Consider the following 13,834-nt stretch of genomic DNA (forward strand, 5'->3'; position numbering starts at 1 on the left):
TGAGCGTTTGCCCAAGTTTCCTGACTGAGGAGCGGCGGCCGGGCCCCACCGTGGGGCACAGGTGTCGGACTCCTGCTCCGCGGCCCCGGTAGCGGGGCGAGCGCGGCCCAGCGGGCGCGGCGGGGGTCCGCGGCTCAGCGGGGCTGCTGGGTAGGAATCCACCTTGGCCGGGCCCAGCCGGGGCTGCCCTGGAGAAGGCCAGCGGCCAGGAGAGGGTATTGCTCTCCGGTGACTGAACTGATCGCAGCCCTCACCTTCACTCCCGACAAGGCCGCGATGGAGTCCCCGTCCCCGGCCTGTTGGGCTACTGCGGGGAGGGGGGTGGTCATCCTAGAGCGAGTTCGTGTCGGCCGGCTTCCCGCGGGCCGAGGGCGAGTTCATGTCTTGAAGAGAATCGGATTAAACAAAACGGAACCAGGAATAACTGTGTCTATTACCGAGCATGGCCCAGTGCTTTTAAAATTTGATTCCCGCCCGCCTCAAAGTGCGGTGGAAAATGGGGATCTGTTCCCAGAAACCTTCACTCCACCCTCATGTCCCTTCCCGTCTGCTTCCCCAGCGGAGCGGGTGATGCCCACTCCCCCCGTGGGTCCTGGGAGCCTGTGAGATCACAGCCGCACCTGTGCCAGAGGATGAACGGCCCGTTTCGCACCACCACCTGGATGGCTGCCGGACATCTTGAGCCGCACGCAGCCTGAGCTGAGCTCCTGAACATTTCTGAAACCGGCTTCTCCCATGGCCTGCCACCCGAGTCCATGACGCTCCGTCCTGCAAATTGCCCAGGCTGAATTCTCTCATTTTTTTTTCTCTTTTGCTCACACCCCACATCCAGAGAAGCAGACAGTTCTGTTGTCTCCATCCTCAAGATGCATCCACACTCCCAGCCTTCTCCCCCGCCCCCCCCCCACACGTCCACTGCTACCCTCTGGGCTCAGCCATCAGCATCTCCTACCTGGATTATTCCAGTAGCCACCTAACAGTTTGCCATTTCCTACCTCCCTCATCCTCCCTCCCCACCCCAGTAAGGTCTCTGTTCTCTGAGCACCTGCAGCAGCTCCTCTGTAAACTAAAGTGCTTCTGGTGGCCTAGCAGACATGCCCCCATCCCCACACCTGGATGACATCATCATCCTTCTTGCCCTCGCTCTCACCCTGCTCCAGGCCTCCTGACTCTTCCTCAACACACCAGGCACATCCCTCCTTAGGGCCTTTGCACTGGCTGTTCCCTCTGTTGGAATGCACTTTCCCAGATATCCACTGGGCCAGCTCCCTCATTTCCTTTCATCTTGACACAACCGTCACCTGGCCAACCTATGTAACAATTCAAAGCCCCACACCCATCTCTGGCGCTTCCTCTCCCCTTCCCTGCTTTGTTTTCTCTTTAGTACTTAATGCTAGCTGACCTCCTCTATAGGTTAGATCCCAAGAGGGCCTCGATCAGTGTCTGTTTTGCTCACTGCTGTATTCCTAGCTCCTGGCACGGTACCTGGCAGGGAATATCTGCTCACTGAATGTTAGTAGAATTCTATTTTCCTGGAAGTTTTCAGGAAACTCTGGGGGCCACAGGATTGTACACATACGCTGGGGAAGGGGCCCATAGCTGTCATTACATTTTCAGGAGGTTCGTGGTGTCCTTAAGAAGGATGGAGGTCAGGCAAAGAGCTTTGCATTCACGTGATGAAACCAGTCTCAGGTCATGTCACCAAGGGGCACTGTGGCCCAGATGCGTTGGGATTCTTTCAGTTACTGTTGGAAACAGAGGTTCCCTTCTAGTTGTCACCTTGGGTATTCCAAGTTTGATGGAGAAATGGGAGAGGAGGCCAGAGACAGTGAGGGTGAGGGCTTTGTTCTCAGTGAGTAGACTGGCTGTGAGACCCTTTTGTCACTCCAAATGTGGACCGGGTCTGGCGCTAACAGCTCCCTCCATGGATCAAGGTGTACCATGTACTTTACCCACATGAGTCCATGTACCCATTGTGGTGTTAGCCATTGTCATCTCCGAGTTCTCGATGAGGAAATGGGAGGCTTGGAGAGGCTAAGGGGCATGTCCTGGGTCAAGCAGCTGGAGAGTGGCCGAGCAGTAAGCAACTGGGCCTCAAAGCTTGGGCTGCTTCCACAGCGGCTCCCGGCAAGGAAAGGAATCCCACAGGTTCTCCAGGGGCTGCCCTTCTCCTGGGGGAATCTCCTGGCCCTTTTGGTGCCCAGCTGCCAATCAAAGGCTTGGGCTTGGGCTATGGGGGTCCAGGAGCACCATGCCAAGGCCAGTGTGGGCCCTGCCTTTGGTCTGACCCAAACCTGGAGCTCAAGAGATATGAAAACAGTCAGCAGCCACCTGTCATTCATGGGCATGGTCCTGTGAACATACACGAAGTTTTCCCAAGTTTATGTGACCGATGTTGGGACCTTAACTGGGCAGCTTCTGGAGTTCTGTGTGCGGCACAGGTCGGGGCCCCTGGAGAGCAGGCACGCGGACTGCCAGTAAGAAACACACACCCAGCTGCACCGTTCATCGCACACCCTTGTCCAAAGCCTCCTGTGGCTCCCTACTGCCCACAGCTCTAAATCCCAACTCCTCAGCCTGGTGTTCCACAGGTGGCCCCAGCCTCCGTGTCCAGGTTCATCTCCTGGTGTTTCCACACGTGCTTCTGGGCCTCCTGCCCGGCTGGACTGTTGATTGGACATCGAACAACTCTGGTTCTTCTGGCCTCTCTACCTTTGCTTATGTACTTCCCACGCCTAGAATGCCAGCTGTCCTGTCAAAATCCCACCTGACTTTCAGGGCTCATCTCAAAAGGCTCCTCCTCCGTGAAGCCTGGCCCAAGTTGCAGCAGGCACTGGTGCCCTCCCTCGCTCCGCCAGCCACGAGCCTGTCTGTACCTCTCTGACTCTGCAGGCCTTTGCCCTAAGCTCTTCCCGTTTCACTATTTTACCAGAGACGTTTGGGGTTCCCCCAAAGCTTCCCTGAAGAACTCACTGCTGACCCATGGCTGGGGCAAAGGGGGGTTCAGGGTGCCCTCCAAATGACGGAATCTGGACCCAGAGGGAAGAAGTGGGGTGATGCACGTTGCAGGGCTCGCCACAACACCTGACGTTTCCCACCCGTCTCCCAGCTGCTGCGCACGTGCAGAGGCTGTTGGCTGTGCCCACCTGGAGGTCACCCCTCCACCTGCTCCTCCGGCCTCTCCCCTGGCTCCTGGCCCCCTGCAGCTATGCGCCCCCCCCCCTCTTCCCACCATGCAGAGGCCACACCCCACAGCCCAGGCTCTGAGCCCTAGGCTCCTGGAGCATCCGCTCAGGGCTTCTTAACTCCTCCGCTGCATAGAGTCCTAAGCCTGATGACCAGTGTTTTCTGACCCCAGCAGACTGGAGGCCACAAGCAACAGGCACCTGGACAGACAAATGCCCGTGGGGAGTCCCAGGGTGGTGACTAGCCCACGCGGAGGAAGTACAACTTGACCTGGGAGGCTGTGCTGTAAGGATCTGCTATCTCCCAGCTGTATAAGCTTCTGAGCCTTGGGTGTCTGCTTTGTCAAATGGGGTCATAGTGGGACCTGCCTTACTGGGGTGCAGTCAGAGTTGCAACCCTCTCTGTACGGGACCACCCTTGGCAGGGCGCCTGGCCCATAGGATGTTTGTCCTCAGAGAAGAGGCTACTGTTATGTACCCCAAACACCCCCAAAGACAGGAGGCAGGTATTGAATGAAAGATGTTGACTTTCAGGTGAAACGTGTTAGGATGAAAGCCCAGGCCTGCACATGGGTCGGAACCCTGTATGACACTGGGCAAACGGTGAGTGTTTTGATATGTCTGGCAAAGGGTGATTCTGTGCCAGGTGAGGAGCCAGATTGGGGCACTTGCGGAGCACACGTGGCATTTTGCCCTGGGGGGGTGGACGAGAGCCACTGGGAAATCATTTTGAGTTGAAGTATTATTTCGAGTTGAATTATTTCTCTTCACCATGTTCTGAAACAATTTTAATTTTCTCAGGGACGATGGTGGCGGTAGGAATTTTTACGACTCACAATGGAAACAAATGGGAAATTGTTAAAATATTGATTGTAATTTCCTGGTGACCTCACTGTTTAAAAAATAGGAACCTTTAAGAAAAAAGCCCTCATTAGCAAGCGAGCAGTTAATTAAAGGGCTGTAGAATGGCTTGCATTGATTTCACCATGAAACCAGAAAGCCGTGGCTACAAGTCAATTTTTCCCCTGCAGCTCCTTGCTTACCATAAATGCCACTTCCAGAATGCCACAGGTAATATCATCAAAGCATAGATAAGGACGGGAAATGGTTATTGAAACAGAGATGGAGAAATAATTTAGGGAATTAACGTAAATCCAGATGGCTGCCAGTTTTCCTCTTGCACCATACACACAACTGAAAGACATTGTCAGAGCTTTTATATAGAAAAAAGTATGCAGATGGCTTGCTAATTATTACTCTTTATGCAATGACATTTTTTTCCAATAGCACAGGCACGACTCGGGCCCCACATGGGAAGAGGCCCCATCCACTATTCTAGGACCCTTCAGACCATTTGCAATTTTGTGATTAGGGGAAAAACACACACACACAACAAAACCCAGGCCTGTGGCTGTCCTAGCAACCAGCTAGGCTACTGCTGCACCATCACTACAACCTTTCAGAAGGTTAATATGACGTAACACCAGGGAACCAGCCGGAGCCCAGCATCGAGCAGGCGTGCTATCCAGGCAGACGTCAGCGGGGGTGGGGTGGGGGTGGGGGACAAAAAACGGACAACGTGTTCCCGCTGTTCTACGTTTGGAAACACGATCATCTTAACAATAAAAGCAGCCCAAACTCTGGGTACACCAGTCCCTGTGCTTCACATCGTGGGCTCAATGAAGCCTCATAAGAACTAATTTCAGAGTTGAGCAAACTGAGGCTCAGAGACGTTCAGCAACTTGTCTGAGATCACACAGCTACTCACCGGTGAAACCGAGATCCGAATGTCCTAGGTGGCCTGGGACCCAGCAGCCTCCACAAAATCCCATTAAGACAAAGCTCACCAGGGGATTGGGAAGGAACACGCACTTCTTCGCATGTTACCAGCTCTGAGCCCGGCGCTTTGGCGCTTTGCTAGTTGGCTGGCTTGCGCCAGCTCGTGAGAAAGGACTGCTACATCTTTAGCGATTTTATGAACTTGTTGATGACTCTTGGTAGCTTGAAATTGGCCGTGGTGGGAGTAGCTACACCACAGAAATGGGCAAATGCCGCAAATCAGGGACACTTACCAACATTCCATTGCATGCGGGCATCAGAGCCAGACCGCCCGGTTCAAATCCCGGGCCCACTGCTTACCGTGCGGCCTGGGGCAAGTTTCCTAGTCTGCAACGTGGAGATACCACAGCGCCTGTCTCATCGGCTTGTTGCAAGAGTTAAACATAATAATCCATGTGAAAGCACCTGGCGCAACAGAAGTGATGGGCTAGTGTTAGTTGTAAAAATAAGTGTACCGCAACTACTAATTATCACTATTATATTAGGCAGCCAACCACTTTCGTCTAGAGTCCAGCAACATGTCGTAAATGTTCTCCCTGCCTCTGGTCTCGCACACTCCAGTGCATCCTCCTCACAGTAGCTAGGGTAAATTTCTAGAACACACACTTTACCTCATTCCCCCCTTTTGCTCAAAATATTTCTATGGCTCCCTATTACCCTCAGGGAAAAGTCGCTGCCCCCAAATACCAAAATCTCGTAGTCTGCTCGGGCTGCCATAACAAAGTACCACGGTCTGGGGGCTTAAGCAACAGAAATGCATTAGCTACCAGTTCTGGAGGCCAGATGTCTGAGATCAAGGTGTGGGCAGGCTTGGTTCTTTCTGAAGGTTGTGAGGGAAGGCTTTGTTCCAGGCTTCTCTCCTTGGCTTGTAGATGGCTATCATCTCCCTGTGTCGCTTTACATTTTCTTCTTTCACTGCACGCCCTCTGTCTAAATTTCCCCATTTTTATAAGGACACAGGCAGTATCGGATTAGGGCCCCACCCTACAGCAGTATCACCTCGCCTTAACTTAATTAATTACATCTGCAGTGATCCTAGTTCCAAATAAAGTCACATTCTGAAGTACTGGCAGTTAGAACTCCAACATATGAATTTTTCTGGGACACAATTCAACCCATCGCAGTCTGCCCTCTGGCCCCCCACAAAGTTTGTGTCTTTCTCACATGAAAAATACATCCAACATCCCATCCCAACACCCGCAAAAGTCTTAACCCAATTCAGCATCAACTCTCAGTCCAAAATCTCATCCACGTGTCGTCTAAATCAGGTATCGGTGAGACTCAGGGTATCGTTCATCCTGGGCCAAAATTCCTCTTCACTTGTGAAACCAAGCAACAAGTTATCTGCTTCCAAGATGGGTGTAAAGGTTATTTTGTTTTTCCTTTGAATCCAGCTTTTTTTTCTTAGAAATATATTGGAGATATTTTTTCAAATTAATAGGTAAAGATCCATGTTAACATTTTTAATGTCTTCATAGTATTGCATTTCATGTGTCTTACCATTTATTTAACTTAACATATACTAAGAAGTATTCAAGTTGTTTTCAACCTTTGGCCATTACGAACAGGATGTATCTTTGAATTAAAATCTTCAATCACACACAAACATGAAAAATTTTATTTAGACTACTTCATGCTGTGAGTCACAAATACTACATAAATGCTCCAATGGGTAATGGTACTTATTTTATAAACCTTTGAAACTGGAATTCCACTTGGCATTATATGTATGTTTCTCCATTAGCTCAGAATATTTCATATTTCCCCTCACGTATTCCTTTGGAGGAGTTCAAAGGTGGTCACTTCTATCTACATTTGACATACTGACTTCCAGTTGGAGCATCCAAAGTTATAAATGTGGGCGAGGCAATACTAAGTAAACCTAAGGAACGTAGTTGCTTGCATCTACTTTGTGTTCTTTCCAACGGACCAGAGCTTTCCCCTGGTTCTTGGTGTGGGAGGACCCCTGGGGAATTAACTAGCCTAATTTCTCATTCCTGCCTCTTTTCCTTCAACTGTAGTAATCTTTTCTGTCTTCATCCAATATCTCCTTTAAGTTTGGCTGATGTCAGAATACCTCCTATTAGTCTCTCGTTGATTATAATCACTTCTCTACTCTAAAGCGCCTTCGCAATTAAATACAGCATTCATTGAGAGTTTATTTTGTGATCTTGAATTTTATGTGGGTATCTCTGTTCTTCTCTAGTCTGTAAACTGGTCATCAGAGACCCAAGACGCTATTTATTTGGAATCCCCTAAAGGCATCTCGCACTTTAAATAACACACATATTGAATATAGTATTTTAAACTATACTGTATCTATACAGCAATGAGAAATATTTTAGCTTTTGGACACCATCAATACTTTCTCATTATATTATGTAAAACTATTTATTTACTGTATTAATTAATTTAAAGAGAGAGGGTACTTCAGGTAGTTTTCAGTTCTACTTTGAGTTCATTTTGGAGAAGAAATTTGACATACAAGATCCATGATTTGGATTTTTGTTTTTTTATTTACTTTTGGCTGCGTTGGGTTTTCGTTGCTGTGCGCGGGCCTTTCTCTAGTTGTGGCGAGCAGGGGCTACTCTTCGTTGCGGTGCATGAGCTTCTCGTTGCGGTGGCTTCCCTTGTTGCGGAGCACGGGCTCTAGGCGCGCGGGCTCAGTAGCTGTGGCTCGTGGGCTCTAGAGTGCAGGCTTAGTAGTTGTGGCGCACGGGCTCAGTTGCTCTGCGGCATGTGGGATCTTCCCGGACCAGGGCTCGAACCCGTATCCGCTGCATTGGCAGGTGGGTTCTCAACCACTTCACCACCAGGGAAGCCCCAAAATCCATGATTTTTGAATGTTGAAAACCATTAGACTAGAATGAAAGAAATATATGGAGCTGTATTACATATAACTATTATTATAGCATGGTTTTTAAAAAATGTTTGATAGTTAAGTCAATCTCATTTGATTTTTTGTTATTTACTATAGCATTTTTTGAAGTACCTTTTAGCAAAAATGCATACCGTTATACAATTTGTCCAGCTTTTGAATACAATTTTCCATACTTTCAGAAGAGATCAAATGATGGCAATACAGTTTGGAAATCCTTGTCACAGATCCATTTCTTAGGATTTTCATCTCGGAAATGTTGACTTGCATAAGCATCAGGACCATACTTGTTTGATAAATGCATTGTCGGGACATACTTTTTATTTTTATGGTAGAAAGAAAATGGCAAAAACCTATGTCATTCACATTTCGAGTCCATTCCTGTCTCTGGAGCTGTGCTCTGGCCCCATTTAGCCCATCGATTGGTTCTGCCACTCGCAGCGTCGGTTCCAGAGGCTTGTAGCGCTGTTCCCATACTTCAGAGACATCGCAGAAGGGTCCCTGACATCGTTTCCTATCAATGGGTGGCAGAATTCCGGACGGAGGAAAGGACCAGGCACTCGGCAAGCCAGCCAGCTGCCGAGGCTGACCGAGTGCTCCGGCTTCACTTTAGGTCTTCAGTGCATTAAAGGCTTTGCCTTCTGTAACCACAGCTCCCATGGATCAGGACCTTACCGTATCTACCTGGACTCTGCTAGTGTTGGAGGGTCTCCCGCAGAGGTGGGGGGCGGCTGTGGCTCACCGTGGGGACAAGGACACTGGCCAACGTTATTTTTATGTGCTAACTTGACTGGGTTAAGGGAGGTCCAGAGAGCTGGTAAAGCATTATTTCTGGGTGTGTCTGCGAGGGTGTTTGTGGAAGATATTTGCATTTGAATTAGTAGACTAAGCAAAGAGATCTGCCCTCACCAGTGTGCCTGGGCATCATGCAATCCATAGAGAGCCCAAATGAAACAGGTGAAGGAAGGGTGGATTCCCTCTCTCCTCTTGGGCTCAGATGTCCATCTTTTCCTGCCCTAGAGCTTCAGAGCTCTTGGTTCTCCCACCTTCAGACTCTGGGACTTACCCCATTGGCTTCCCCGGCTCTCAGGCCTCCGGACTTGGACTGAATTGTGCTGCTGGTTTTCCTGGGTCTCCAGTTTGCAGATGGCAGATCTGGGGGATGGGACTTCTTGGCCTCCATCCTGTGTGAGCCAATTTCTATCATAAATCTCCTCTTCTTTCTCTTATCTGTGTATCTATCTATCATCTCTTCTTGGTTCTGTTTCTCTGGAGAACCCTGACTAATACAGCGGGACAGGCAGAGGATAGCCATTCCCATTCCAAAAGGGAGAGATTGGAAGGAAAATAGGGACCACGGGTCCCAGGAAAGTCTGAAACCTAGCAGGGCAAATTCCTTTTGATTTTTTTTTTTTAACATCTTTATTGGAGTATAATTGCTTTACAATGGTATGTTAGTTTCAGCTTCACAACAAAATGAATCAGTTATATATATACATATATTCCCATATCTCTTCCCGCTTGCGTCTCCCTCCCTCCCACCCTCCCTATCCCACCCCTCCAGGCGGTCACAAAGCACCGAGCTGATCTCCCTGTGCTATGCGGCTGCTTCCCACTAGCTAACTACCTTACTTTTGGTAGTGTATATATGTCCATGCCTCTTTATCGCTTTGTCACCGTTTACCCTTCCCCCTCCCCATAGCCTCAAGTCCATTCTCTAGTAAGTCTGTGTCTTTATTCCTGTCTTATCCCTAGGTTCTTCATGACATTTTTCCCCTTAAATTCCTTACATATGTGTTAGCATATGGTATTTGTCTTTCTCTTTCTGACGTTCACTCTGTATGACAGACTCTAGGTCTATCCACCTCATTACAAATAGCTCAATTTCGTCTCTTTTTATGGCTGAGTAATATTCCATTGTATATATGTGCCACATCTTCTTTATCCATTCATCCGATGATGGACACTTAGGTTGTTTCCATCTCTGGGCTATTGTAAATAGAGCTGCAATAATCTCCAAAATTTATAAGCAGCTCATGCAGCTTAATAACAAAAAAACAAACAACCCAATCCAAAAATGGGCAGAAGACCTAAATAGACATTTCTCCAAAGAAGATATACAGATTGCCAACAAACACATGAAAGAATGCTCAACATCACTAATCATTAGAGAAATGCAAATCAAAACTACAATGAGATATCATCTCACACCAGTCAGAATGGCCATCATCAAAAAATCTAGAAACAATAAATGCTGGAGAGGGTGTGGAGAAAAGGGAACCCTCTTACACTGTTGGTGGGAATGTAAATTGATACAGCCACTGTGGAGAACAGTATGGAGGTTCCTTAAAAAGCTACAAATAGAACTACCATATGACCCAGCAATCCCACTACTGGGCATATACCCTGAGAAAACCATAATTCAAAAAGAGTCATGTACCTTTTGATTTTAAGGCTTGTGAATAATCCTCTGTCTCAACGGACTGCCCTCCGGGTTTGTTCTTTCACACCTGCATGCCGCGCACTCCGTATTCCCGCGGACCAGAGGGCCGTCCTTTCCCTCCTCACCTGGGCCACTCCTCTCAGCCATCAGGCCTCGGCTGAAGCCTTCGTTCTCGCCTGTGTCACCTTCACGGACCACGGCCCCTCCTCCCCAAGGTCAGGAGAAGGGGCTGCCTTTTTACAGAAAGCACCTCTGGCTCTGGCGGGTGAGCTGCCGCTCCGGTGGGTCCTTACAGCCCTGGCCTGTAACTGCGGATCCGCCCACCTCCCCACTAGACTGGGTGCCGCTGGATTTCAGGCACCAGCTGTTGTGTATCAGGTTTTAGCCCAGGGCCGGGCGCAGAGCTGCTGTGCGATATGTGAATGCCTGTGTGTCTGAGTGACGAACTGCACAGAGGAGCCTTTTCTGAACACCTACTGTGTGCAGAGCGTTGGACTTGGGCTGGACACTCTTGAGAGGACGAGGAGGGACCATCTCACACTCATCATTAGAGACAACAGATGTATCGCCCTGCAGAGCTGGAGGGGCCCTTGGCAGCAGGCGCTGGCACCTGACATATATTAACGCATCAGATCCTCAAACCAGCCCTGCGACCCTGCGACCCTGTGAGAGATTATGTAGCACAGTGTAAAGGCAAGCAACCAGGCGCCAGCCTGCTTTCAATCCAGGCTTTGCCACTTAGAAGCTGTGTGACTTTGGGCAGTTTGTGCCTCCCTCTCTGTGCCTCCGTTTCCTCTTCTGTAAAATGGGGCTAATTGGGGTACCTACCTCACGGGGTTGGAGTGAGGATTCCGTGACTTCATATCTGTCAGGTGTCAGCTGTCACTCAGCTACAGCCAGTTTCTAGCTGCTGCTGCAAAATGCTTGCCAGTGCAAAGCACGCTCATACACCCAGGGACAGGGCTGGGAAACGCGAGTCCTGTACGTGAAATGACTATAGTGCACCAACAGGCAACATGGACAAATAAATGTGTGTATGTGGGGAGGGGGACAGTGACACTGGATGTCTGTTGGTGGCAGCTCCTTCAAATGATAAGAGGCCTGGCCCGGGAGGCAAGACCCCGGGTTCCCAGCTCAGTCTTGCACCTGACCCAGTGTGGGACGTCGGGCAAGCTCCCTTCCGTCTCTGGGCTTCACTTCTGGCTCTCCACAGGCTTGGACCTCCCATCTGCAGCATTTTCCAGAAAGTCCCCCCACTTGCCTTGGTGGTTGAGAGACCAATCCTGGGTTGCAGGCGGCCTCCGATTGTGCTGGAGCTGGAGCTATGCCTTCCCATCCTGCCCCCTGGCTGCACAGTGTGTCTGCCAGCAGGGAAGCAGCAGGCCTTGCGGAATGAGTATAGATGCCACCTGGTGCAATTCGAGTAATGAAACCAAAGGGCAAGGCGGTGGCTTGCCACTCTTCCTGTGAGCTGGGCCATTCGTCTCCCCAGCCCTTCCTCCTGAGCACAGAGGCAAGCAAGGCCAAGAAGATGCTTCAGTACCCAAGTGCATTCTCTCCGGGCACCTCATCACTGCCCCAGCACCTCGGGACCTAAGATGCAGTGCAGTCTTCTTGCCCCTGACATGCTGCTGCCCGAGGCTCTTCCAAGGTGGCACTATATGGGGAATTACGGTACTGGGCATTTGCCAGGAGGAAGAGAGTGTGTGCTTTACATGGGACTGAAATGTCCCTGCTGTTCAGAGAAAGGAGATTCAGAGAAGAAGGCAAAATCAGTGCCTCTTGCAGCAGCCAAATTTCCATCTCGTTGCTGTGTGCCGGCAACGTGATGCCCGGAGCCAGATCACACAGGCTGGTGTCACGTTGCATCAGCGGCGAAACAAACAGCTTTAGTAATCAAGTCCCCTGGCTGCGGTGGCAGATGCCTGGCTGGCTGGGAGGGCCACAGTGATCACTCTAGAGATGTGGGGTTCTAAGCAAGCCAGACGTGATGCCACACTGAGCCTTGAGGACGGCTCAGCCTCTTCCCCGTCCTGCCCCTGTCCCCAGGCCTGTCCCACAGGAGCCCTCCTTCCCAGTATGTGTCATTGTTCATTCCGGGGTCCTGGCCCTGTCTGTGAAGCCATAACCACACAGCGGCTCCTCGTTCCTGAAGAGCAAACGTGGCAGTGTGCCACATCACGGGCACCACCCCACCATGCCACTTTGTGGGCTCAGTCAGGCTGGTGGAATCAGAGCAGAACCCTCAAGAAAGTTCTGGACTGTAAATTCTGTAGTGTGGCCACGAGGGACCGCGTTTCTCTATAGTAGGATCAACAGCAAGCAGAACATTTCCTGCCCCTGATGGAGGCATAGAACCCGCTGTCCCAGCCAAACTCCATGCCAACCTCTCTTGCTCTCTGCTCAGGGCTTGTTCCTGATAATGAAATGGCCATTTTGCCTGTGTAACATTAGTGATTTATTAGTGATTATTGATTTTCTTTTTTTAAAAAATTTGTTTATTTATTTATTTATTTTTGGCTGCGTTGGGTCTTCGTTGCTGCACATGGGCTTTCTCTAGTTGCGGCGAGCGGGGGCTACTCTTCATTGCAGTGCGCGGGCTTCTCACTGCGGTGGCTTCTCTTGTTGCGGAGCACGGGCTCTAGGAGCGTGGGCTTCAGTAGTTGTGGCGCGCAGGCTCTAGAGCGCAGGCTCAGTAGTTGTGGCACACGGGCTTAGTTGCTCCGTGGCATGTGGGATCTTCCCGGACCAGGGCTCGAACCCGTGTCCCCTGCATTGGCAGGCGGATTCTTAACCAATGCGCCACCAGGGAAGTCCCTGATTATTGATTTTCAATTGTGGTTTCTTGGGACTGTGGGATGCAGCAAATCCAAGGCATCCTGCCTGTGGATCTCCATCCATTTGCTTGAGGCCATGGGCTCGGATGCGAGCAGCTCATCCATGGCCCAAAGGGCCGCTTGCTGCTGCGCAGTTTCCTTCCACTCACTGTCTCCCGAAGACGCCTCCGTCCCTCTTCCTCCACAGCCCTAGCTACAGATGGGAGCGGACAGGGCTTTGAGTGGCGGCTCTGATGATTTGTTTCCATGGCCCTGACTGGATCCAGTTCCCACCTCTCAGGACCCGCTCTGCCCCCTTTTTCCCCAGAGGTCTCCCTCCTTTATTCTCCCTTAAAGGATTCTTACTTCTTCTGACTGTCCCATTGTTCCCGGGCTTGGAGAGTGGTGGCCTCCGTCCTATGGCAGGAAGTGAGCAGAAGCCCCTGGGCCAGTAGTCTGTATTGCTCGTGGCCTTGGTCCTTCCTACCAGCAGCTTCCTGGGTCTGGAAAGAATCCTAAGCGAGGTGGTTCAACTCCTTCCCCGACCCTGTCCCTGATTCCCGGCTCTAGCTTCCAGCCTGAGAAAAAGCACCTTGCCCCAGCACCATACGAGGCGTGGAGCAAAGATCTGGTTTTTTTGTTTTCTGTCTTTTTTTAAACAATGAAAAAGAAG

The sequence above is a fragment of the Delphinus delphis genome, chromosome X, assembly GCF_949987515.2.
Source record: "Delphinus delphis chromosome X, mDelDel1.2, whole genome shotgun sequence".
Lineage (NCBI taxonomy): Eukaryota > Metazoa > Chordata > Mammalia > Artiodactyla > Delphinidae > Delphinus > Delphinus delphis.